This window comes from Ovis aries, chromosome 1, assembly GCF_016772045.2.
Source record: "Ovis aries strain OAR_USU_Benz2616 breed Rambouillet chromosome 1, ARS-UI_Ramb_v3.0, whole genome shotgun sequence".
NCBI classification, from domain to species: domain Eukaryota; kingdom Metazoa; phylum Chordata; class Mammalia; order Artiodactyla; family Bovidae; genus Ovis; species Ovis aries.
The window spans coordinates 180063866-180091526 of record NC_056054.1 but is presented as its reverse complement, the minus strand read 5'-3'; the positions used below and the strand labels follow the sequence as shown (position 1 = coordinate 180091526).

The 27661-nt window shown below is 39.8% G+C and overlaps 1 protein-coding gene across 50 annotated transcripts in view; it reads left to right on the top strand.

Moving 5' to 3' along the window:
* The window catches only part of ZBTB20 (zinc finger and BTB domain containing 20), an 863472-nt gene that overhangs the window by 667030 nt on the left and 168781 nt on the right, over nt 1–27661 (top strand). For 32 of the 50 annotated variants that reach the window (XM_060418084.1, XM_060417983.1, XM_060417962.1 and 29 more), the window contains one exon: nt 1522–27661. This exon is cut by the window's right edge. The exons of 3 other annotated variants lie outside the window; for them this stretch is intronic. The gene's annotated coding sequence lies outside the window, so the exon portion shown is untranslated. The remainder of the gene's footprint in view (nt 1–1521) is intronic. 15 more of the 50 variants (XM_060417945.1, XM_060418065.1, XM_060418031.1 and 12 more) reach the window with 1 other exon arrangement.

Genomic DNA, 27661 nt, shown 5'->3' with positions numbered 1-27661 from the left:
AATTTTCATTAAGCTCATCAATTTTGTGAAACACTTTAAAAGCATTGGAGACCCCCAACCTCTCTTTATGGTCCAAGCTGCAGATTTTCAACTTAACTCTTCTTGTCTAAAGAGATGAACACCATCCTTCACTCCTGCATGTTCATGGAACAGGGTTTCACCTAGTCCACAAAAAGAAAAATGTATTCTTTGGAGGAATCTCTACAGTGGTGCATTTGTCCAGAAAACTTGCTGAGAAGTGAAGCTCTAATTGCCAGTTTTCTGCTTTATCCTTATTCTATGCTAATTTATTTAATCAGGTCTTTCTACTTGATCTTTTTTAATACAGTTTGTTTTGCATTTTTCTGGAGGCCTTATGTGAAGTGGCTAAAACCATAGTGTCAGAGACACAAAAATTCAACCAGCATATTTTAAGTCCTTGACATATTTGAGTGGGGTGGGATAAGGAGACCTGCTTTGTCTTCTCAGCATCCTTGTTTGGTTTATTCTCTTGAATCTTCTATTACTTCAGTTTTATTTCTCTGTAAGAAAAGCTATCAGAACAATAGTGAGCAGGCCAGTCCATTAATCGCTTATTTGGCTTGTGTGTTGACGATTACAAACGAAAATTGTCAGACTTGAAATATAGAATGAGAAACTGTTAAGGTCAACTCCCCCCAAAACTGAAGTGTTTTTTTTTTCCTCCTTTTACATTTATTTATTTTTAATTGAAGGATAATTGCTTTACAATATTATGTTGGTTTCTGCCTATGTTGATTCATGTTGATGTATAGCAGAAAACTGAAGTTTTTATTATTAGAAATGCATTTTTGGGGACAGATGCTTTTGTTTAAAATCCTTTTGTCAGAGGGCACATTCCTAGCCTGGTGCTATGCAGCAGACAAGGCAGTAACTACTGTCAGTTAATGACTGACAGCACATGGAGGTTTTGAATTTATCCAAAGCATGAAACATACGAAATCTACCCTTCAAAGAAACAAAGTCTATGAGTTTGATTCATCTTTGTCAAAATTAGCTAAGATTTGTCATGTACAACATAGTAAAGCTTTTACTTGTTCTCATGTGCTACCCAATAGCTATTTAAGCAACAATAAAAATGGTCTATCTGTAAGGCAGCCACCAGCCACAGGTGGCTGTGGAGCACTAGGGATGTGACTAGTAGACCAAGGAACCAAACATTTACTTTTTTATTAAATTTTAAGTATTTTACATTTAAATAGGTAAATATGGCTAGTGGCTACTATATTGAACAGCACAACTCTAGAAAATGTTCATATGATTCTGATCAGAATAAAGCTGACAAAGAAAGAGGTTACCACCCCTTCTACATTGATCAAACAGCAAGAGGCCACATCTTTGGACATTTTATGAGTCCTGAATCTTGGGCTCCAGGTGACAAAATGGGCTGTTACTGCTCATGCTTTAGGAGCAACAAGTCCTGTCTAAACTTAATTTGCTTTCCTTCTCTCCACAGTATCATTGGGTTTATTTTTAATTCCTTGTTTTGTCTTTGATTTTCAGTTCCTTGACCATCAGCCTGTGGCCTGCCCCTTCTCTTTGTGTAAGTGAAAATGGTTTCTTTACTTTTCCAAAAAAAAAAAAGTGCCTGATTTGGGAAATTTGAGTCTTTATTGGCATGTTTTCCAGTTGAATTTGTTGTGGTTTCCAGGGCGTCTTCACTGTGTATTAGCTTCTTTCATGTTTGGAATCGATGCTCTTGGTGATAGTAGAGGTTGCCATCATGAGGGGGCTGAAAAGGCCAGCAGCCCAAGCCACTGGACTTGTATTATATAAAGACTGCCTTTGACTTGGCCACAGCTGCTGTTTGCAAAAGTCACTGCTCTTCTAGACTACAGCTTACATTCTTCAGTCAGATACCAGCAACAGTTGGGCTTTTGCTCTGCTGTCAATCAATGGGCAATTATTTATTCTTCAGTTATACACCATCTCTAGGTTCAATAGCTTTTCACTTCAACTTCTAGATCAGAGGTTTCATTTTTTTGTACAAAATTTCTAATATCCTTTTACAGGAAGTATAAGACTGAAGTATAAAACTTCAGTCACTTAGGCTGAAATCTTGTGAAATTGTAAAGTCCAGGAAAAAAAGAGAGAAATCCAGGATTACATATGCTAGGAGGTTTATAGAAGGTACCATTCTCTTTTTAGAAAAGATGGAAAGTCATTTGGGGAAAAAATAATAACTTGATTTCAGTTGAAAAGAGAGAATATTTATTATTTAAAGCCCAAATTAGGCTGCACTGAGTTGGTTTGGATAAATTTTACCTCGAGCTGCTTGAGAGAGATTCTGGGGCCATGAACCCAGATAATCAAAGGCACTGTGTATGACACTACCCAAGTAATGCTACAGGTAGTGGCAGTCACCTCACGTGATAAATATTATCAGTGTCCTTCCAGCTGCTTCTCACTCCCTGGTGAACACTGTCCCCTATTCACAACATTCTATCTCGCTTCACTGACGCCTTCGCACTGCGAGGTATTTCTTGTGTTGCAAGCATTTGCACAGGAAGGGAGTTCCCATGGCTCTTTCGCTTGTGTGTGGCTTCCACTCACATTCCTAGAAGCGAGTTGCAAATATATTTAGGGGAGCAATATCCTCCAAAGGATGCTAAGGCTAAAGTCTAAAGTGACAGTTATTTGACAGAGAAAGGAGATTGATTAAACTCCCCAAAGACTGGTGCTGTGTGTAATGCATTTATACAGCAGGGGTGGGTCCTCTCTGCCCCTGACAAGTCTTGTTATTCCTCATTCTCGGTGTTGATAGAGTGGGTCTGTCAGTGCTTTGGAGGGTGTCGGCATTCATGCTTGCGGTTACCACTTTACATCTCTCTGTCCCTACTCTAGTTACCTAGCACTGTGTATTTCTAGTCCTCTGACTGGCAAATCATTTCTGTTACAGTTCTTTTGTGTAAAAACAGTTCACATAATAGCTGTGTGTTAGACAAGGCATTAATCCTCACATCACCGGGGATGAGTCAGCACTGTGCACTCCTGCCCGCCCGGCTCAGCTATTATGACGTCAGCACTGGAGGGCAAGCTTCAAACACAAGCAGTTCAGGGGCCTGGAGACCTGGGTCATAGATTAGAAATCCAGGGGAGACCTTTGAGATAAAAAACATAATTGAAAGGCCGTGCCTGGCTCATAGGAAAATGTGAAACTGATTCTATACTACATCAACCATCAATCTGGCAGCTTCTAGAAAGATCCAAGTTTTAACCAGAGATGAGGCTGAGCAAATGACCTGGAATAGACTGAGAGCCCATCTATGTACCCACTAACCTTTTCCCCCCTCCCAGGCCAGGTTTCATGCTTGCTTAGATTGTTTCAAATCTAGAGACTGCCTTTATTTCAAGGGTGACAGGGCCTGTGACAGTTCTGCTGACCTCATGTGCCCACAGACACAGGTGATGGCTCCGGAGGTGGTGCCCCAGGGGCCCATCAGAAGGAGAAGAAAAGTTCCCTGGGGACAGGTGAAAACATTATCCCTTAGCGCTTCTAGCTCCTAGTGCCACTGAATGGCCTCCTCCAGGCAGGTGCAACATTCTGCCTGTTCGAATTTTTTCTCCTTGGCACTGCCTTTAGTCCAAAGTCTTTGACATAGATTTCAATAGGAGCTGAATAGCTTCCAGACATTCCCCTGAAAGTGTTTCATCCCATTCATCTTTAGCAGAGCAGAAAGGAGCTCTCCATGACCTGACATGCTGCCTTGAAGTAGATAGCACAGACTCACCCTATTTGAGAACCGGGTTCTTAAAATGTAGAACTGTCCACAGTTCAAACTCAGATGCATTCTCAGAAAGGACCTTTCCATATTGAAAACTAAATGTTGAAAAGCCTGAAAATTCACTGCCTACCTTCTCTGTTAACAAGACATTCCTCCATCACACCCTCAGTCCGCCACTCTTCCTTTCACCCAGTGATAACCATCCAAAGTGCCTTACTACTGGGGTCTTCTGCCTTCATTGGATTGCTTGGAGGCTCCTATCCTACTTGTAGAAGTTAATACTACTGCTTAGCTTAGGTTTTGATGGATTATCACGTATGGCTCTTTATTCAGTTCTCAGTCAACAAACATTTATGGAAAACCAGTCACCATTCTCGGTTTTAAGAACTGCTAAATAAATAAGAAATGCTCCCCATTGTTAAATCTCAGCCTGATAGGGAGATATACATAAATAAAGGCCATGCCATGTGATGGCCACTGGAATGGAGGTGTATACAAGATGTAGCAAGGGAACGAAAAAGAAGCAGGAGCACCTACCTGCACAGGGAGGTGCCCTAGCGGAACCTAAAAGCCTGAAGAGTGAACTGTAGTTTACCAGGTGCTTATGAGGGAGGGGCAAACAACAGAAGATCATAATCAGAAAAAAAAGACAGTGCAAAGGAGGCGACACGCAGCAGGGAGATGACACACAGCAGGCAGGTTCCGAGTTCTCGGCTCAAGTTTCGTGACTGAAGGAGATCCTTTCAAAGGCGATGAGGCTGGCCAGTAAGCAGGAGGCAGATCATGGAAGGCTTTGTGTGCTGAACAAGGAGTTTGGACTTGAAGTAACAGGCTTGGTGAGGCTTTGAAGAATTTTAAGTAGATTTATGTTTTAGCAAAAGAGCAGTCTGGTGACTGACTGAGAAAAGGGAGAGCAGGTCAAAGATGAAAACCAAGGGCTTCAACTGTGCAGTGGGGCTGGGAAAGGAGAGGAGAGGCCACTGGGTAGTGCTGCATAGACACTGATGTTTGCCTAACGCCAGTCTGGCTTGGCCCCATGCACAAACCTTGCCTTCTTGGATGAAGGCTCACATGTTGTGTGGGGCCAAATTTCAGGTGAAATGTTCCTTACAATCCCTTCACTGGAGACCTCAACTTGAACTGGGCCTGCTGGTCTCCAGAAATGTGTATCTCCTCCTCTCATAGTGGCCTTGGCAGGCCAAGAAGGAGGGGACACTGCCAGTCTGGCTTTTCTCTTCTTTCACCTGAAAATAAAACCAGTTCTTAATAAGATCCTCCTAACGTCAATCAAAGCCCCAGTTCCTATCATTTTCCCATGGCTGCCCTTTTCTGAGAAGAAGTTCCAAGCCATTGAACTGAATTGCAACTTATGCACAGGCGAGTGCTGAAACAATGCCGGATATTTGTTCCTCCCTTCTGAATTAGAGTTCACCGTAAGTGTGCTTTTCTCTTGTTTGCGCTGGGCTGCCAGGACAATTTAAAGGAGGTTTTCAGCGGCTTCTGTTGCATGTGCCATGCTCTCTTTAGCAAATGGGAAGATATGTGTGGGTGTGCATAAGTCTTCTCTGTATTACTTTCTGGAGAAATGTTTGCGGAGATGAACAAGATAAGGAGTAAGGGACCTATTGAAAGCCCAGGTCCCCTCAGTGACCTGAGTGCAGAACGTAGGCTGGTGATCAGATGGTCAATTATGTGTTTGTCAAAACACAGTGGGCTGCGTTCCAGACTGCCAGCTTTGGAGGCCCAGCTTCTGCCAACCAAATGTCATCTGGGAACATGCAGCACTGGGCACTGTGAAGGAGTTTGAAATAGACCATGCCACAGCCAACCTACTGCCAGTCTTATAGCACCAATATGGCATGCACAGCCGGGCCCCATGTTTCAGAGCTCAGGAATTCACTGTTCTAAATTCAAGAGGTCAGATGGGTTCATGTTTTCAAAGCCTATGTTCTCTGCTTTGAACATTGTGACTTGCTCCTCAGCGATTTCCAAGTGATTTTTTCCAGTCACATCTCTGTGGAAACCACTCTTTTTATGATGGTTATGAGAGCCTTGTAAATGTCCCAGAGGAGAGAAAAAAAACAAACTTGCTGCGACAATGACTATGAGATTCTGATAGAGGGATTCCAAGTCTTAGGAAATTACATGAAAGGTGCATAGCTTTTAAAATATCAGGAACCACCTTGGCAACTTATAAAAAGCAGAAGGGCTTTGCCTATTTTATAAAGTGATTTGCATATACCTGCATAAATAATGTCCCCACCTGTACTTTTATGCATTTAGGTTGAATAAATTAAATTCAGTGATCTTTAAAATATTCACTGTCTTTCATTGCTCAGATATCATTTTCAGGACCCTTCCTCCTCATGTTTTTTTCCTTGTAGTAGTAGTGGCTATTTTTTTCTATCTTTGATTCAGAGAATCAAAACACACTGCAGACCAGTCTACCGCAGCCAGGAGCATTACCTCTCTCTGCTTCCATTCCTTTTAGCCTTTCTACCTATTAAACAATGCTTTCCATAAGCTTTTCATAAAGGAAATGGGGGAGTATATTACTAAAATGAAAACACAGCACAAGCTAGGATTCAGAATCATGTTTAGTGGAGAGTTAAAACATAAACGAGCACATTGCCCTTGTGTGTTCTTAAGAAACTTAAAATTGAGTTACGAAAAGAAGCCATACTCTTGAGTGTTCCATATGCACATAAGATAATAACAATTCCAAAAGGAATGATACTCCAATAAGTACTATAGGATTTCATTCATGAAAGAAAACTGATGGGCTGGAAAACATTGTGTAAAATGCGATTTTTGTTGTTGTTCAGTTGCTAAGTGGTATCCAACTCTTTGTGACCCCATAGACTGCAGCACCCCAGGCTTCCCAATTAGCTAGTCTTCAAAAATGGCTTGAATGTAAAAAAGAAAAGAAAGAAAGGAAAAGTAAAGAAATGATATCTCGAGCAAAAGCATAAACCTAAGTGTAGGATTCTTTGAAGGGGTACAATAAAAAGCAGTTTTTCCCCACTCAAATTTTAAACCCATTGAAAAGTAAAAAACTGATAGCTGGGGAGCCAGAATTTTTGCTAAAATCTAGGTGGAAGGACAGAACTTAGTGTGAGAGATAGAAGGGGCTCACTGACTGTCTTCCTCCCAAGGGAAAATCTGGATCTGCATAAGAGTAATGATTTTCTAGGTCGCTGACTCCCGCTAGTCTAAGCAGTCTAGAAAGGAGAAAAACTCAGAAACTTAATAGATAAGTCCCAGCCAACTGAGAAACAGGGACCAAGGGCTGCCTTACCAACAAGATGATTCTCCTCCATGGAAAAGTATTAGCATAAGGAATGAGGCAAGATATGTTTAGAAAACTTCTTTACGTAAACTGGGAACCCTAAGATCCACAAGCTGGGAAACAAGAGGAAGAAGTATTAAGTAAAATGAAAATGGAAACCAGAGCCAAGAGGTCAAATAAGGCTCTCAAATGCCTAAGGGGACATACCTGAGGTTGAACCCAACTGTCATAGAATTATTGGAGTTCTAAACTGAGGGTTCCTTTTTAGACTCTTAAAAATTACCAGAATCAGAATCCCAGGAACAAGCAAGAAATGAAGACAATGAACTAAACCCAAGTTGGAAACAAAAACAAAAACTCGTATCTTTTGTGAAACTAATGATAAAATTTGTTGAGTACTTGCTTTTCTTTGGGTACTAGACAAAATATTTTTAATGGTTATATGATTTAACCTTTTAAACTACTCTTATTAAGTATATAATGTTATAAAAATGAAATGGATATTTAGCATGTTTGAATAATTTTTTTCCAAGAATGCCTAGGAAGTAACAGAGACAGAACTTGAATCCAAGACTATCTGTCTTAAAATCCTTGGTGGAATTTCCTTAAACACAAAGTGAATGTCTACTAAGTGCTGAAAACCTAATAGCAAAACACACAGAGCCTCTGCCCTGCTGGAGTTTACAATCTGGGGGATGGGAGAGAGACATTAATCAAATGGTCACACAAAAGAACTTATAATTGCAAGCTGTGCTTACTGCTGTGAAATAAAAGTGCCAGGTCCTCTACAAGCAATATAGGAGAGGGATCTAAGTGAGTCTGGAAGTACAGAAGACGCTTCCCTGAGGAAGTGACTCTGAGCTGACCTCTGAGGTTGAGGAGATAATTCAGGGCCTGTAGATGTCAGGATCTCTGACGACATGTTAAGGACCTGCCTCAGGGCAATGGAAAAGCGCATTTAAGAATGAAAGTGGCATGATCAATTTTGTATTCTAAAAAGATCTTGCTACTCTTGTACATTTATCCCAAACAGATGGAAACATATCCACATAGATAACAACGTTTATGGCAGTTTTACTCACAATAGCCCCAAACTGGAAACAACCCAGATGTCCTTCAATCAGTAAATGGTTAAACCACAGTATGACCAAACCATGGAACTGCTCAATACTTAGAAGCAGTGAACTCTTGATATGTATAACTTGGATTAATAACAGAGATGTTACACTAAGTGAAAAAGCCAATTTCCTTTATATAGCATTCTTATAATGACAAAATTATGAAATAGAGAGCAGAGTAACAGTGATTTGGGAGTTAGGGAAGATGGGGCTGACTGTGGCTACAAAACTGTAGCCCGAAACAGTCTTAGGATGTAGCCGTCCCGTATTTTGACTGTGGTGGCCATCATGCAAATCTTACATAAGGACGTGATAGCACGGAGCGACGTGCACACGCTTATATGAGTGTATGTAAAATGAGTGAAATCTGAATCAGGTGCATGGATTGTACCAATGTCAGTTTCCTGACTGTGATATTGTACTATAGTTAAAGATTTTATATTGGGCCATTATGAGAGAGGGGTAGAGGGCATACCAGACCTTTCTGTATTATCTCTTACAATTACAAGATAAACTACCATAATCCGGAAATTAAAAAATTAAGCTAGGTTCATTGTGGTAAATGGTTTAGGAAGAGCAAAAGTAAGGAGACTATAGTAGGAAATAGACTTGTGTAGAGACGATGGGATTGGAAGCAAAATGAATGCGACTGAGAGAGAATTCAGAAACGAAATGTGCAGTTTTGAAACAAATCTATGGATTGTATGTGGGAGATGAAGGAGAAAGAAGTGACTACTGGTTTTATGTTTGTTAAAAATATGAAGGATGGTGCCACTCAGGGTTCTATGAAAGACCAGAGGAGAACTGGGGTTAAGATCTGTTTTTGAGATGTCTAGTGTCAAATGCTTTCAACAGAGAGAAGTAATCATGTTGGGTGTGCAGATGAATATATACAACTGGAATTCAGAAGTAAAGTGAAGACAAAAGAAGCTGTTGGCATGGATGATGATTGCCTAGGGACAAGGTTAGATGGAGAAGAAGGCCCAAACTGGGACTTGAAGAACTCAATATTTAATCACCTGGAAGGGAAAAATGAGGCTGTGAATATCCTCAGAAGGAATAGCTAAGGGGTAGTAGGAAAATCAGAAAACATTGACACAGAAGCCAAAAAAAGAAAGCGTTTCAAAGAGAGTGGTCAATAGTGACCCCTGAGAAGTCAAGTAAGTTAAGGATTGAAAAATATATCACTTAATATATTAGTCTGGAGGTTGTTGTTGACTTTAGCAAAAGGTGGCTTGTTGAAGAGGTAGAAGCTTTAACTTACTTGTTAAAGGATGAGGAAAGCATAAGAAGTGAAGAAACAGAGCAAATGTGGGTAAGTCTTGGACATATTACCTTAAAGGAAAAGAAAATGAGCTGGTATAATATCTTAGGAATGTGGGCGGGTGGGGTGAGGTGAAAAGAAGTTTCTGGAGGGGAATGGAGATTTTAGCATTTTTATATGCTTAGAAAAATACAGTAGAGAGGAGAGATTCAGTGTGTAGGAGCGATAATAGGATAGGATGACTGTTGAAGGGATGGTTCCTGGTATGGACAGAGACACGGGGTCCTGAGCACAAATAGAAGGATAGACGGAGGAACATCTCTTCCATAGTTATAAGAAAGAAGAAGGGTAGAGATAGATGCAAGCTGTGTGTAGGCTTGGTACTGAGAGGCTGAGAGGTGTCCCAAATGGTCGCTCCTAGGGAGCAAGGTGCTGCCAAGAACAAGTGAGGAGGAGATTTGAGGAAAGTAGAAGTTTAAAATAGTTCTTGGGACAAATAGGATGGCAGGTTGACCAGAAGAACACAGTGGGATTCTCCTTGGTAGTGCAGAAGGCCTAGGTGAGTCTGGTGGGTTTTTATAGTGCCTATTCTGTTTTGTGTGACTTTCTCCAGAAGTTCAATGACCAAGGTGGAAACTTAGAGAAGATGTGCCTTTTAGTTCAAATTAGGGTGGAATTTTACATAATAAGCATGAACAGATATTAGGGATTTTAGTTTCTTTTTGATCCAATCTGAGGCCAGAATGAAAAGGCAGTAAAAGGGCTCTGTTCAATCCTCTAAGCCTCTGGTGAGCATCTACATTGCACCAAGCACTGTGTTTCGTATAGAAAAAAACAGTCTAGTTTAGTTTAAAGGCTAATATCTAGTCCAAAAGGCCAAGAACAGGTGATTAGATAACCTTTGCCAAAAGACACAGAAACCCACGCCGTTACTTTCTTCTGCCTTCTCCTTCCTCCCATTCTGGCATTACCTAGTTATATTCTTGCTTTCTCACTCAATATCTACTCTCTGCCCTATTGACAAGCCTCTAATATACAACATACATATGTAAGTGACAATTCTGATTTCTTCCATCATCATTTTGCTAACATATGATCATTTAGGAACAATTAGGTCATCTACTTGAAGTGTGGTATTGGTCCTGGGTGAATTTTCTCTGAATTTTAAGAGCTTGCATCTAACTGTACATAGACTGTTAATTAATTAGTTTATTTATTTTCTTGGAAAAAGAGATGGAGTGAGGAAGAGTGGGTAGGTAAGAGAGGAGACGGAAAAAAAGGGAAAGAAAGCTAATGATCTATAGAAGACCTGGTATAGCAGCTCACCCTTGTTACTCTAGGGAATTCTCACTTTAAATGAATGGATGAGCCTCCATTGCTAATGGTGTCCTATGCCAGCAGGCTCCAAAATAGCTTCCAGACCTGGAGACGTTTCAGAGTACTAAAGATGAACTAAACTTCAGCTTCTAGTAGCATAAAACAAGATATAAAAAAGACCTGAAGAATGTGTAAATTCTTAATTGCCAATAGCCACGAGGATTCCCCATTCAGATTTATTCTGTAATAAAGCAGTATCTTGCAAAGAGGTGATGGCAATGACAGCTTTCCTTTATTTGAACACATTCCATTCTATTAGATTTCCTTTAGGAAATGACATTAAGACCATTTGACTCAAAACTCAACTGTAGATACATCTGGGATAAAATTTGCCAGCTGTTGAGCAACACAGCTGTATTTTTTTTTTAATAGTTAACGTCTTTCATGATTCTATAATTCACACTTATTGTAAAATATTAAGAAAGTGTGGAGAAAATATTCACAATCCCACTAAACAGAAAAAGTGATTATTAACAATTTTTTAGATCACCTTCTAGTCTTTTCTGTGAATTTAACATGATTGAGTATATACTGTATGTATAAGGCTGTATTCTATTGTTTACTAAATATTATGTAAGCCCTTCTCAGTGTAATTGCACACTGCCACCAAAATGTCTGAATAGTTTCCTATCATATAAAACTCCCGGAATTTTCCTAACAATGCCCTAGGTATAGATATTTGGGTTATTTCCAGTATGTGAGCTTTTATACTTTGAAGTCTTTTAAGATGTAATGCGTCACCTGAATTGTCAAACTTGGAGGAAACTTGAGGAAGGCAGTGATGCCATCCATCAAGAGAATGGTCAGGCAATAGTGTCACCCTATTCAGAGAGTTACTAATTGCTAATGACTATGAAACTCATGTTTGAATTTTTAAGTAGTTGTTACAGAATTTATCTAAGCTTTTTTCCCTAAAATTCAAATTCTATTTTTTTTTCTTTGCTTCTAAAGTATACATTTAGTTTGGTTTGCATTTGTTATAGTAATGATGTAAAAGAAAAAAATCCATTCAAAATCTCACCACCCAGAGAGTTAACACTTTGGGGAATATATTTCCAAACATATCTATTTATCTGTCTGTTTTTCTTTGTCTTTCTCTTTTCAAAATAAAAGGAAAATCTGCTGGCTGTTTTGCAATCTGCTTTTTTACTCATTGTAACAGGCATTTTCCATGATAATAAATATAGATCCACATTATCTTTTTGACAGCCACATTGTACTCCAGTAGAGGGTAATTTATTGAATAAGTCACTTACTGATGGACATTTAGGATATTTGGAAATTTTTTCTAACTAAACAATGCTACAGTAACCATCTCTATACATATATGCATTTTTTTTAATTCACTTGCCTGATTATTTCCTTAGGGTAAATTTCTAGTAGTGGAACTGCCAAAGTAAAATTTATCTGCTGCTAAAGTGTCCTCCAGCAAAATTGTGTCAACGTATATCCCCTGCTGCTACTGCTGCATTGTCGCTTCAGTCAAGTCCAACTCTGTGCAGCCCTATGGACTGTAACCTGCCAGGCTCCTCTGTCCATGGGATTCTCCAGGCAAGAGTACTGGAGTGGGCTGTCATGCTCTCTTCCAGACCCAGGGATCAAACCCAGGCCTCCTGCATTGCAAGGCAGATTCTTTACTGCTAAGCCACTAGGGAAAGCCATGTATACCCCTACCAGCAAATAAACAGTCTGCCCATTTCTCTGCATCTTCACTAATTCTGTAATTGTCAATTGTACTTTTTGCCATGTAAGTGAATATTTTTAAGTTGGGGTACAAGATGCTTTTTCCAAGCATACAATCCCATCTGAAAACTTAAAAGAATATTACATTTTATTACATGAAGATAGAAATCACTATGATGAACAGTATTTAAAAAAAAAACTAGGGAAATACTGTGACATATCCTTAATATTTTAAAAGTAGATATGATCAACAATGAAAAGGTGAATAGTACAGTAAAAACGTGCAAAGGGCAAATGAGCAGCCTCACAAGCATTTTGTTGTTCAGTCTCACCCTTTGCTGCAAAGGCAGTGCCCCCTCTTGTCCTGTGAGGTCGCCTCTAGCACTGTTTCCTGTGGTCTGCTGGCACCCCCCATCCTCACCGCTCTCCCAGGGAAAGTTGTGGGGAGAGAAGCACCACTCGGGAGACCAGCAGAGTTTCTGGGTGAGGGACAGTCAGTACTTCCCCTGGTTTCATACATTTATGTTTATTTGACATCGCCATTCCCCCAAAGGGACAGGCTAATTGTTCACTCATATGAATGTGAAAGTGATCATCTGAGCTCTGCCATCAGACTCCAGAATCAGTAAATTATTGGGAAGGGAAAAATACACACTGGCAACACTGCCTGATCTGTGTCTCCAGGGCAGAATTGACACTATTCTTCTACCAGATGTAGATAGAGATTTCTGGATGTTCTCATAAATAAAGTGCTAGAGGCCATGTCATCAGTGTCCTCTACCTTTCCCTCTCTCTGACTCCCATGTGTATTACTACATACTTAATGAAATGGAATATTTTTCAGCAACTTCAGGGAAAGTGAAAGACGCTAAGAGGCAGAAATGCCACACTGACAGCATCCGCCCCTGCCCTTCCCAGCACAAACTGACAAGAGCATCTTCCCTGTGTTTTGGGATAGTGAGCATCTGGCTCCCGGCATGCGTACCCCAAGTCTCTCTGAGGGGCAGGAGTTGTGCAGCGCTGTTCTGAGTGGTAATTGGAGCATGCCTTCAGCACAAAAAGTTCATTTGCAGATGATAAGGGATGCCATGTGCTCTGGGGCATTTTTTCTACGTCTTTAAAGAAAAACCATGTCCAGAAGTCATCTGCAGTTCCTTTAATCCTTAGGCAGTGTCCAGAAGGGAAGTAGAAAAGAAACCATAATGTTCAAGATTGTACAGAAGCTCCTTTAGGCCACTTACAAGCTGAGGCAAGTGGTAGGAACCAGGCCTAGTAAGTAACTCCTCTACCTGAGCAGTGAAACTGCCCAAGAAGTGGGAGCACGTGACTACCGGCTAGGTTTCAGTGATGCCCCTGGAGCAGTTAAAGGCTGGCACTGCATTCTGTAGGCTCAGAGTGCTGAATGTTTACCTTTCTTATTGATGCCCTTAGAAAACGCCACATGTTATACCCCAGCCTCTATAACACGGCCTATACTCAGAGGCCAAGCAGGATCCAATAATGATGATTGGTGTTGTATTGTTTATTAGCATGAGTCTTCCCTCCATTCTTTCTCACCTTTTTCTTCACCAAACATCATTGCCGATTGAAAGCTGGGCAGTGGTGTATGTATAGGATATACATTATATAGATGTTTGGTACAAATGGCCTTGCCCAATGGCTCAGTGGTAAAGAATCTGCTTGCAGTGCATGAGACATGGGTTTGATCCCTGGGTAGATCCCCTGCAGGAGGACGCTCCAGTATTCTTGCCTGAAAAATCCCATAGACAGAGGAGCCTAGCAGTCTGCAGTCCAAAGGGTAGCAGAGTCTGTCTGACACGACCAAGCCACTGAGTCCAACAACAGCAATGGTACATATGCCACCTACTTAGTCAAAGAGTCTTTCTACTCTCTTGTAGAAGAGGTCTTTGTAGTGATAAAATTAAGGTGTTTTTTTTTTTCCCCTTTCATTAGATTCTTTCTGCATTCTTTCTGTAGTTTCTGTTATTTCTCATTTCTTCTAATGTGAGGTTATTGAAGATAAATCAGAAATATCTTATTTCAGAGAATCATTTCCAGATATTTATTTAGAATGGCCACCTTAACCTCTCACACTTTTAGTAAGCTAAAACTGATTCCACTTTTAGTTCCCCCCTGGAAATTTCTAGACTTTTGGTACATGGGAAGTAATTATCACTTCTAATTTAAAGTTAATCCTATATTTTGAATGCGAGAAGCATGTGTTTCATGAGAGAAATTGAGCAAAAATTACACCTAAATCCTCTAGCAATGTCCTTCATTCTGGTCCTTATAAGTTAGTCAAGGGTGCATAAGAGAAGTAGTAGGAAGTCTCTGATTAGAATCATTTTCTGGGATTTTTTTCCCCCTCCTTTTTCCATCATCATTAAACTCGAATAGTACTACACTGGTTCTTCACAAGAGATTCTGCATGCTCCTCTACCACTTTTTCTTTATTTTATTGAAGCCTAATTGATTTACAATGTTGTGTTAGTTTTTTTGTGTAGCAAAGTGACTTACATATATATATATATATATATATATATATATATGCCTAATTGATTTACAATGTTGTGTTAATATTTTTGTGTAGCAAAGTGACTTAAATATATATATATAATTTTTTAATTTTTAAAAATTCTGTGAAAGCAGTGATAAACATGGTGGAAAAAAATTAACATGAAGATGCAAAAGAGGACCTCAAAAATCATAAAATGTTGGGAAGGAGAGTAAGAAAATGTAGATTTTTTTTTCCTAGAATGTGTTTGGGCCTATATGACTACCAGTCTACCAGTTTTAATAATACCACTTTTTCAATGAAGATTAGAAAGAATCTTAATACTGTTTAGTTTTCCCAAAATATATGAAGTATCTGTTGACAAGGTATCTATAACAATCTATCTATTTCTATTTATTTATTCATATATATAATACAAAGGGTCAATTTCTTGGTCATCTTATCACCAGTCATGAACATCTCCTATCTATAATCTGTACAGAGGTCAGCCACCTCACAGTAGGCTGTGTGTTCACCACTCCACTCCAACTCTCTAATATATTTAAAGAGACAAATTTCAGAAATGTACACTAACATTCAGAAAACTACTTCAGAGATCTGAATCTTGGAGCAGGAATCCAAGAGAAATCTTACTGGTCACAATTATTGGGAATTTCCCCCTTTTCCCCAAGCAATGAAGAACTATAATGAAAACACTTTAAAGTCTAACCTTTTGAGTGATTTTGGTGTTGGATTCTGATTTATTCTTTTTTAGAAAATGAGGGACTGTGTTTAAATTCCAAATAAATGCTTTTCCCTAATAAAATATGAATGTACAATTTTTGACTGTTGTGATACAATGATCGTTCATAAAGTCCAGTGTCTAATAATCATTTCCTCTTTAGTAATGACCAAGAGATAGAGGCCTTTTTTAAAGAGTAGATCAGAGTGTTACGGGTACTTCCCAAGGGGACAGAGTTGAAATAAGGAGCGATGTAACTAGAAGCCAGAAAAATAAGGCAGAGCTGGGTGCACATCAACAGTGCCAGCAACTCTAAAACAAGTTAGGCTTTAGTCAAGATGTAATCAAAAACACATACTCTAGATGTTCATCCATTTCTAGGATTGAGCAGGGTTTAATTTCCTCTCATCTCTTAGCAAAAAATAACTTGATCTAAGAAGAAAGATTTCTCCACACCACAGTCAGATTATTTCCTGGGACCGGTACACCCTTGCAGACCACACTGACTTGTGGACCAGCCTGAGGATCCAGGGAAAACAGACAGAGTGACCCAGAGGGACAGAGTCAGGGCCAGCTGTGGACTGGAGTCTATGCCATCTTCCAAAAGTGACCCCAAATTCAGTCTTTTATTTCCTTTCTCAACAAGAGTCATTAGAAAACCTAAAGATCAAAGGTGCTTTTCAGGCCTGAGCTATTGATGTGCTTGTAGGGATTATTTCTAGGTCAGCTGCAGCTACCTTTTGCTGTGGCTGGACGCTCAAAGCAATCCCGAACAGGAACACATGAGCACACAGTCTATTGGTATGGGCTTTTCTCCCGCCTATTAGATGCATTACAAATTTGCTTTTAATGGGGCCTCTCTGCATTCAAAAGGAATATTTCTGGAGCTCTCCTGGTTCCCACAACATTTGCTGGGTGCACGCTTAATATGTTTTAGCTTTACTGCCTGAAGATGGAATCAGGGACATCTACCTGCTCATGACAGTGCTTTGGCTCTTGCAGTTGCAGAACTTAATATATGTATCAGTAATGAAAATCTTAATTAAGAAAGCTGCATCATTGTCCATGAGCACTCATTTTTCTCCCCCTGCAAAGCCCTTTGTGTATTTCAGTATATACCTGGTCCAGACAGACAGAGCCCTCGAAGAGCTTGTCTGGCAGATCTTCTCTTGATTATTAACAGCTAGCGAATGACAAAGTCTCGCGTTCCTTTTGTCTTGAAACTGAGGCTTGGAACAGCACAGCACACAATGTACTGTAGGATTTGTTTGTGTTTTTTTAAACTTGCTTTTATTACGTTGGTGGGTTTAAAAATCCGACAGTGTTGATCAAAACTAATTTAGGTAACTTAGAGTTGCCAAAACACTAGCAGATGCATATTTACACATATACTCTCAGAGAAATGTAATTTTCCATATAGAAACAATGCACAAACATAAGAAGGGACAATTTTAAGCTGTTTGCCCATGTTTCTGGCGCCTTTGCCCTCCGTGCTTGAAGCCTGCCAAGTCCCAACTTCCACAACCTTAGCAGTTCCTTCTTTCTCTGCATCAATATCCACATGCCAGCTGTCATTTGTGCAAAGTAACATGCTTTGGAAGATGGAATCACTTTAGGCAGGCAACTGACCATACCCATAAAAAAACTGAGTTATTGAGATCTTTTGAAAAAGGTGGCCTATAATTATGTTTATGAAACAATATCTGACTGTAATACTTTAATCATTCCCAAATCATAGTTCCCAAAATAAAGTTAATTCATTTGAAATTCTCTTAAAAGCCTCAAAACATTTTACTCTTAAAATGTAGCAACTCCACAACCTTGAATTAGGACCTAGTTGATGAAGAGAGAGACTCATGTCTCCTCCACCTGTGTGTATCATCAGTCCCCTGCATTTTCTAAGTCCGTGGTCTACAGTGTTAACCATTTCCTGGAAGAGCCATGCAAGTAATTGAATTGGGCTCCAGCTTTATACTTCCATAATGCTTTCTACTGGAATGGAAGGACACGGCCATCTAAAGAGGGTCTGGTAATAAATATTTAGAACTTGTCTTCTTATTGTACATATACTGCCCTCAACAAGAAAAAAGCAGACGCACTGTCTCTGGAGATACTAGTATGATAATCTTTATTTACTTTGCTTCTTAGAACTTCACATGCTTTAGCACATTTATTTTCAAAACAACTATAAAATAGGTAACAGTCAGCTTTCTGCATATCTGTAGCATGGAAAATTTGTGTAAATAGCCTCTATGTATCACATATATATGAGGAAGACCTTATTATGCAAAAGTTATTTTCAAATATACTTATGTTAAGCCTCATGGCTGCATTCAACATTTTAAATTAGGATTAAATATGTAAAGTAAATAAAATAGACTGATGTTTTACCATAAGAGGTTAGGAGAAAAGCTATCAGAACTCTTAGGTGCTAGATGGGAAGCACTATGAACAAGTTGTTTTACTCTGGAAGATTCTCCTTTTTGAGAATTATCTGGCCAACCCTGCCATAAATTCTAAAGAAACTGTGAAGTAACTGGCCTAGAAACAGGCCAGTTGCAGGTATATAACGTAAGGCATATAGCAGACTGTCAATAAATGTTTGGAGGATGAATAAATTATGAATGAATGAGGGAAAAGTAAATTTTGTTGGCATTTCAAAGACTAAACCAGAGATCAGTTACTTTTCTTAATCTTGGAAAGTACTTGATTAGAAATTTGAAGTGTGCTGAATTTCTCATCCTTGATATTCAACTTTCTAAGCAATAGAATATTCTATAGAGAGGAGAGGGGTAGGGGAGCAGGGGGAAGGATGGATTAGGAATTTGAGATTAATAGATGCAGACTATTATGTACAGAATGGATAAAAAACAATGTCCTTTGGTATAGCACAGGGAACTATTCTATATCCTGTGATAAACCACAATAGAAAAGAATGTGTGTATATATATATATATACCACCCCACTCCAGTACTCTTGCCTGGAAAATCTCATGGATGGAGGAGCCTGGTGGGCTACAGTCCATGGGGTCACTAAGAGTCGGACACGACTGAGCGACTTCACTTTTCACTCTCATGCATTGGAGAAGGAAATGGAAACCCACTCCAGTGTTCTTGCCTGGAGAATCCCAGGGACAGGGGAGCCTGGTGGGCTGCCGTCTATGGGGTCGCACAGAGTCGGACACGACTGAAGTGACTTAGCAGCAGCATACATGTATATATATATATGTTACTGAATCACTTTGCTATACAGTAGAAATTAACACATTGTAAATCAACTTCAATAAAATATCTTTTAAAATACAATAGAATTATGAAGAATCCTAAGGTTTAAAATGTGGGTAGATTGGTTACCTTCTGTCTCTGGAACCCTGTGTGTGTGTGTGTGTGTGTGTGTGTGTGTATGTGTGTAGTACCTGTGTGTGTACATGTATTTCCATCCATGTATGTAAACAATCACTGGATCGCAATGTAAAATGAACTTACTGTGAGTCTTGAGTAAAAATGTTTGGAAAAAACAGGTAGATCAAGATAATATATTTTTCTATTCAGCATACCTTCAATGTGCTTATAACTGAAGAGTGACTAGACCCATTGACAGAGAACGAAGCCTGGCGTGCTACAGTCCATGGGGTCGCAAAGAGTCGGACACGACTGAGCAACTGAACTGAACTGAGACCCATTAAATAGGCAGACAGCAGGCCTTCTGATGATTTACCCTCATCTCTGCCTCTCTATCGAGACCTCAATGCGTTTCCTCATTTTTGTGCTTAAAATGCCATATGCTGTCTCAACTTTGGCCCAGTCAATAAGCTGAGGAATCAAGCAAGTTTAGGGCCAAATGGTGCCATGCAACTGGGGCAAAGGGTCTTGGGAAAGCATACCAGCTGACTGGAAGGATGCTCTTCAGTCCACACCTGGCCATCAATTGCTCCCACACAGAAATACATCCACTACCAATGTCATAGGTGATCCCACCAGCAAACCTTGCTCCATGGTCCTCCAGAACAGCATATTTATGTTAGCACCTAATGAAATGTCCATAAAGCAACATACAGTCTGTTATATTTAAGTACCCATGACTTCCTTATTTCAAAAGTACCTTTAAACATAGTAATAACATTTCTCTATATGCAAACCTCTGTACATAAAAAGGTTTACATTTTAAAACAAACATGTTTTTGAGTTTTATCCAAATTCAAAAAAAGCATCTGAAAAATTTAACAGCTGAAAAACACTTTCTTCTTGCTGGGAAAACTTAAACCTTGCTAGGCTTTATGCAACTTAAAAAAAAATCACTTCTGTGCTGAGAACTAGCATGAGAAATCTCAGCATGAAAGGTTGTTGGAATTTTTTTCTTCAGAGAGCTAAAACCAATCGTTGGTTATAGAGTGATGCCACAATATGCATATGCTTTGTTAGGAACAAATATGATCTAATTTCAAGGGCATCTTCAACCAAAATTAGGGGGGAAGTGATAAAGGCTACTTAAGCAGCAATCCAGCATCTGAGAGCAAAGCTTGAGGACCTCATTGTCCCATCAAGGTCTTGAAACACTGCTAACCCTGAACTGGTTGTTACTGTTTGAAAAGCCTACAGGTATTTGTTTTATTATTGTCTCACTCAAACCTTCCTCAACCGAGAGGATCTCACAAGGGAAGCGCAGCTCTGTGATGGTGTCCTGGACTTTGTTTTCTGTTTGTTTCAGCACTTCAATAAATGGTCTGTTACCTGCCATTATGACCTGCATGCATTTGCCAAGCAGTTTTTCAAATCAAAACAAATTATGTGGCTGTGTTTCTAGAAAGCCGAACCATTTGAAGATACTATGGAATTGGAAACACGCGTAGACGTGGCCATGCAATTGTAGGTTTGTACACATATGTTCGGGCATATTCAGGAAAATAGGAAAAACGAAAAAAGACTGGACAATGCAAATATGGAAATACAGCTTGTTCAAACATTTGCAGCCCATACTCCTAACAGTGCACATATGTAGAAGTGACTTTGTAAAGAAGGCCCACACTCAAGCATATTCCTCTTAATACTCTCTTGGAAATTAAAGAACATAGCATAAATTTCAATATCATAATGGCTTCCTTTCGAGTGTGATGCCTTTGGATAGGACTCAGGGGGCCACTTCCTTTATGGGAAGAGAGATAGCAACAACGTACTCTATTATTTACTGGGTGATTTTTGAGAGAAACAAGTCCTTCCTTGAAGACAGGCGTGGATATTTCAAGACCTCCTCAGAAAATTTTTTCAGCACCTTCTGTGCTCCAAATCTGAGGCATCGTGTTTCAGTATAACTGAGTAACAGGCTGGCAAATTCCCTGCTTTCCTATTCACCAAAATCCAAAATAGAACTCAGAAAAACTCCCTCCTTCATCACCATACCCCACAAAAAAAAACAGTCCACTGGGACCCCCAGGGAGAAATAGACACCCCCCTCCCCCCAAAAAAAACAAAAGCAAAACCCACCAACCAGTAAATAGAGCCAGTCCTGAAAGACAAATTCCCAGCTGTAACTGTAGCACTTTGCTCAGTACTGTGAGCTTGCTAGAGCTGGCACATTTTTTATAATACAGATGCATAAATGTGCTGTCTGAGCCAGAGGAGATGCAGCATTCCCTTTGGTATTTCTTATCTAGACTAATCGGCATCACCCGTGCAATTGACATGAACTTGGGCAAACTTTGGGAGATGGTGAGGGACAGGGAGGCCTGGTGTGCTGTACTCCATGGAGTCGCAGAGAGCTGGACGCGACTGGGGGGACTGAACAACAACATCTAGATTACATTGCACAGGAGTAGCCTCCTGAGACCCAAAGTGAAAGACTCAATTTGCCATCTGACCGTTTTTTTAAAGTTAAGACTTCCTGTGACTTAATTTCTCATAACATCCGTAGAAAACCACCTTTTTCAGATTTTTGAAGCATTCTCTAAATTCAAACGTTCACTGTCTGTATCTTACACATATACACATATGCATACACATTTAGAGATTATATATTTAAAGTGAAATATGTAATATGGACCGCTTTATAAGTTTTCAAAAGAGTGTGCATATGTGTGTGTGTGTTTGATAATTATTTTCCAGTGGACATAATTTAATCAAACCAGTGGGAAATCTTTGTAAACTAATACGTATATTCAGGCTTCCCAGTTGGCTCAATGGTAAAAAATCCACCTGCCAATGCAGGAGACGCAAGAGATATGGGTCCAATCCATGGGTCGGGAAGATTCCCTGGAGAAGGAAATGGCAACTCACTCCAGTATTCTTGCCTAGGAAATCCCACAGACAGAGGAGCCTGGCAGACTACAGTCCGTGGGGTCACAAGAGAGTTGGACATGACTTAGCAACTGAACAACAATATGCATATTCATTTTTTTGGACCATGAGATATGCATTCTTTAAAAATAGCTTTTTTATTAAAATAAAATAATTTTTTAAATTTTATTTAAAAATAGCTAATTTTGTGGAGGACTTCTTTTTTCTTGTCTAAATGGTTTTCTAGAATACATTTTTTAAATTAAATAATAATGAAAGTAAAAGGAAAGAAAATGTGCTCTAACCAGACGTCCAGTTTAACTTCCAAAGTTGGGCCAAAATTTTGTCCAAAGCTTAAATCTGCCTCTGAGGGATAAAGATTAGAAACACTGAGGTCTTTACAAAAAGATCAAGGTCCAAAGGCCATTCCCAGTAGCTTAGGGATGAATTCCAGGGGTTCAGACCTGTGTTTGACAACATGCCCTGTCTATTCTTATGTCCTTGGGGGCAAGTTAATTAATCTTTAAGCCTCAAGTTCCTTGGTTATATAAATAGAATAGTAATAGTAATTGCTTCCAAGAATTCTGGTGAAGATTAAATGAGATAAAACATGTGAAACATTTGTTCCAGTATCAGTCACACAGAAAGTGCTCCATAATGGTAGTTGAGAGTCTAAATTATTTTAGCATTGGCACTATCTTTAGAATAAGCACCTCACCTGGAGATGGCCATGATGAATACTTCAGTGTGTTATTTCTGGCTTGTCTCTCAGTTTATATATGATGATTTTTTTATAACCACAACACATGTAATTATACTACCAGCATTTTGGTTTTTCAAGGTAATATTTATTGCACACTAACACCATTCCAGGTGCTGTGGAAAGCATGTGAAGCATATCTTGTCATGTGATAATCCTTACTACGGGCCCTGCTGCCAACTCTGTGCGACCCCATAGACGGCAGCCCACCAGGCTCCCCCGTCCCTGGGATTCTCCAGGCAAGAACACTGGAGTGGGTTGCCATTTCCTTCTCCAATGCATGAAAGTGAAAAGTGAAAGTGAAGTCGCTCAGTCGTGTCTGACTCTTCACAACCCCATGGACTGCAGCCTACCAGACTTCTCCATCCATGGGATTTTCCAGGCAACAGTACTGGAGTGGTGTGCCCTTGCCTTCTCCAACTACAGGCCCTATCAGCTACCATTATTAAACCCATTTTTCAGATGATGGGGACTGAAGCAGAGGACACATCAGCAGTTTGCCTACAATTACATAACTAGGTAATGATGGAGTCAGACCTTGAACAAGGCAGCTAGTACTAACGTCTAAGCTAAGAAAATAGTTACAAATAAAAAACATTGTATATAAAATGTTTATTATAAACATTTTCTACCTTTTCACTGTAGATATTTTGAACATATACAAAAGTAGAAAAAACATCATAGTGAACCTTCATGAATTCCTCACTTAACTTCAACAATCAGCTCATGGCAAATCTTCTTAGACATAAAAGTGAAAGTTTAGTCACTCAGTCGTGTCCAACTCTTTGAGACCCCATGGATTGAAGCCTACCAGGCTCCTAGGTCCATGGGATTTTCCGGGCAAGAGCACTAGAGTGGGTTGCCATTTCCTTCTCCAGGGGATCTTCCCGACCCAGGGATTGAACCCGGGTCTCCTGCATTGTAGGCAGACGCTTTACTGTCTGAGCTACCATAGCTATGTTATAAAACTGGAAATAAGCCATATGTTCAACTCTAGGGAATTGGGTTAAGTGCTTTATGATTTATCCATTAGATAGAATTTTTGAATCATTAAAATGTTTATGAAGAGCTTATAATAATGTGGACTATTTATGTTATATACTCAAGGATGGCATACATAATTACATAATTATACATATTATGTAATCACAACTATTTTTTAGTAATAAGTTATAGATCCTGGAAGACTGTATTTTTTATCTTCCCCCTTTTCTGTTTTCCTAAATTGTATATCATGAGCATATTTTATTTTTAATGATAAAAAAATATTTTTTTATATTTAGAAAAATATATGTCTATAAAGGGAGAGGGTTTATTTATCTGACTTCACTATGGAAATCAGTTTATACAAACAGAGTACCCCATGTAACAGATACAATCTCCTCTTCATTATCAAAAGATATTTTCTTTTATTAAGTTTCAATATATAGTATCTTAAACTGATATACACATTTAGCTTTCTTAGAATATATTTACCATAATTCATACTTTTATAAATGAGTGTGGGTCATCATCACTAAACAGCAATTTTGTTGTGTTTCTACTGATTCTGGTGAGGATGTGGAAGTATAAAAATAATTCTGTATATTTGAATATTGTTTTGTGGTTTCCAAGCAGTTGCATGTGGCATTAACTATTTGGTCCTTAGTCTCTAAGATTATTTGTTTCCGTGCTTATTTACCCCCAGACTTCCATAATATTTTTAGTTCTCATGTCTCCTTTTTATAGTTTTTATTCCCCTTCTTTAGTGATTAAGTTTCTTCTTGTTGTGCCAGCCTCATCTTAATCCTCATTCCTTCTCTAATGTGCTACTTCTAATCTGCTTCAGACTGAGGCGGGGGAACTAACATCACTTAGGTTGCCCATAAAGTCCATGCATTTACTCATTCACTTGACAAATATGTAAATGAGTACAGTACAGTGTGTACTCAGCAGTACACAGATAAACAAGACACAAATCCTGCCATCAGAGAAGTTTTAATCCGGCAGCAGGTCTGAGATGTGTGCCTACTTCACTGGAAGCCATAGTAGAAAGTGATGTGCTCTCTGAAAGCAGTACAGATTTAGTATTACAGTAGTTCAGAAAAGGGCTAACTGGGGGCTTTACCAGAAGAGGCGATGCTGAATTTGGGCCTTGAAAGGCAAGCAGGACTTGAGCAGACAGAAGAAAAGAACATTTCAGAAACCATGAGCGAAGGCTAAAAGAATCAAATGATAATGACTCTGCAAAGGAGTAGTTGGGTTTACCTAGAGCATGGAGTATGTGAAGGTGAGTAGTGGGCAATAAAGTGATAAAAATAAGTTGGGACCAGAAAGTGAAAGGACCTGATTACCAGGCCAGGAGTTTGGACTTTATTCAGTAGACGATAGGGAGCTGTTGAAAGCTTCTAGTAGGAGAGTAACATCCTCAGAGCTGTGTCTCAGAAGATGAATCTGGCCACCGTGAGCAAGATGGATTGGACAAGGGAGAGACCAGAGGACGCAGACCAGGTAGGAGACTATCTCAATAGTCCAGGAAGAGGCAGCGAGGGCCCTAACTAGGGCAGGGGCAGAGGGAACGAACGGAGCCAGCAAACACTGATGAGACGTGGCAGAAGGAGAATTATATCCGGTATATTTGGGAGCAAGGGAGAGGAAGGCACCAAAGACATCATTTTACTGTTGAGCCTAAGTGGGGCCATAAACAGAAGCAGAGGGCTAAGAACAGGAGCAGACTTGGAGCGGAAAGCATGAGTTTAATTTTGAACATAAGGCATGAAGGTACTGACTGGGTAGCCCTGAAATTTCAACTGGGCCTTTGGAGACAGGAAGCTACAGTGCAGCAGAGGGGCCGGGCTTGGAGATCAGGACTTTGTCTCAAAGACAAAGAGGACACAGCGGCAAGAGCAGAGTCTCTCTGAGAGATTTGAGGGATTTATGTGTGGCCTACTTTACTTCCCTGGTGGCTCAGACCATAAAATGTCTGTCTACAATGTGGGAGACCTGGGTTCGATCCCTGAGTCAGGAAGATTCCCTGGAGAAGGCAATGGCAACCCACTCCAGTACTCTTGCCTGGAAAATCCCATGGACGGAGGAGCTTGGTGCAGGCTACTGTCCATGGGGTCGCAAAGAGTCTGACACGACTGAGCAACTTCACTTTCTTTCTTTACGTGATTCCACTTCTGGCTGCTTGCATGTCTTTTTCGCTTTCTTTCTGTTCTTAACCATATTTGGAAAGTTGCATAAGTGGCTTGCAGATGTATGAATTATACATAAAAACATATAAAATATACTCTAAAGTAATCAATTTCACATTACCCACAGCCTTTATCTTCACATATAGTATGTTCCTGTGTGACTTTAGTGTAGTCACTGCACCTGTCTGGGTCTCAGATTCCTCATCATTTAAATGAAGATGTTGATTAAGATCTGTGGTCAACGTAACTGGCTGCAAGCGGCCAAAACTGACATTATAGAAGAATCACTTGGAGAAGGGAGGGGCAGAGGCCAGGGCTCAGGGATCTGTATTCTTTAAATCTTCTAGGTGATTCTGGCATGCAGCCAGGGTTAGTAGCCACTGGGCTACACATTCCAGCTCTTATATTCTAAAGTGTTCCCAATCTTCAGACAAATGGGTATTTTTTGCCACAATTCACAAGTAAGAAAACATATCCAAAATAACAAGCTTAGGGTCAAATTCCATCTATAGTAAAATATTGCCCCTCTCTTCTTTAAGTCAACAGTAAGATAGAAAACATATTTGAAAAGCACATAATTTAGAAGATCCTGTGATGTTATAAAATGTGAAAGATAAGTGTGAAAGGGGAGCTGGAAGGGGCAGAAAACCAGGGAAGATAAGGCTTGTGCACACATACAGGAGCACTTCTCTGTGCACCTGGGGACCAGCCATGCACCCCAAACTCAGTGATGCCTGGGCTCTACACCTGATTCTAATGCTCCTGCTGCAGTTGTTTGAGATTGCGTGGATCAGCATTTCACAAGTACCTGTGTAGACTGTTTTCGTCTGTCTGAGCTATTATAACAAAATACCATAGACTAAATGACTTATAAACAACAGAAATTTATTTATCATAGTTCTGGAGACTAGAAGTCTGAGATGAGGGCACTAACATGGTCAGGTGACGACCCTCTTCTGGGTGGCAAACTTCTCCTTTCTTGGCCCAAGGGGCTGGAAAGCTCTGTGGGGCCTCCTATAGAATAGCACTGATCTCATTCATGAAGGTTCCATCCTCATGACCTAATCACTTCCCAGAGGCCCCACTTCTAATATCACCATACTGAGAATTAGAAGCCCAAGATGGGGGAAGGGAGAGGGGCAAGACACACATTTAGACCATAGGACAGACCCAGAACAGGTCTAGAGTGAAACTTTTTTAAAAATCTCTTGCAATTCCAGTGGGGGATGAAGCTTCTCCTTAATTAAAGGGCTCATCTTTAACACACCCTCTTTGTTCACTTTTCTTCATGCATTTCATAGTTTGAACTTGAAAATAGCTCCATTATTTCAGCATTGCATCAGTAATAAGAGGTACATTCTAAAGGCCCCAGAATCTAGAACATGCTGTCCTGGGCCATGCAGATGAGAAGAAGGAGAGCACTAAGGTGTCAGTTCTTCCTTCACTTTCTCTGTTGTTTCTCCCTTCCTCCTGAGGGAACAGTCTTCTGAACCTGAGAGGTTGGACTGGAGAAACAGGTTGGAATTCAGGAAATCTGAAATTTTCCCACTTCCAGACTAGTTTTGATATCCCATTTGCCCAGCTAGTATTTACGGAGGAGCTGCTATAAGTAGGGCATTCTGCTGAGTCTTTATTTACATCAGAAATTAGCAGCCAATTGTGATTTTTAATTGATCTCTGGCTACTATCAAAATTCTAGACCCAAGTGCAAAGGAGAACTAAGGATATTGATGATGCTGGTACAT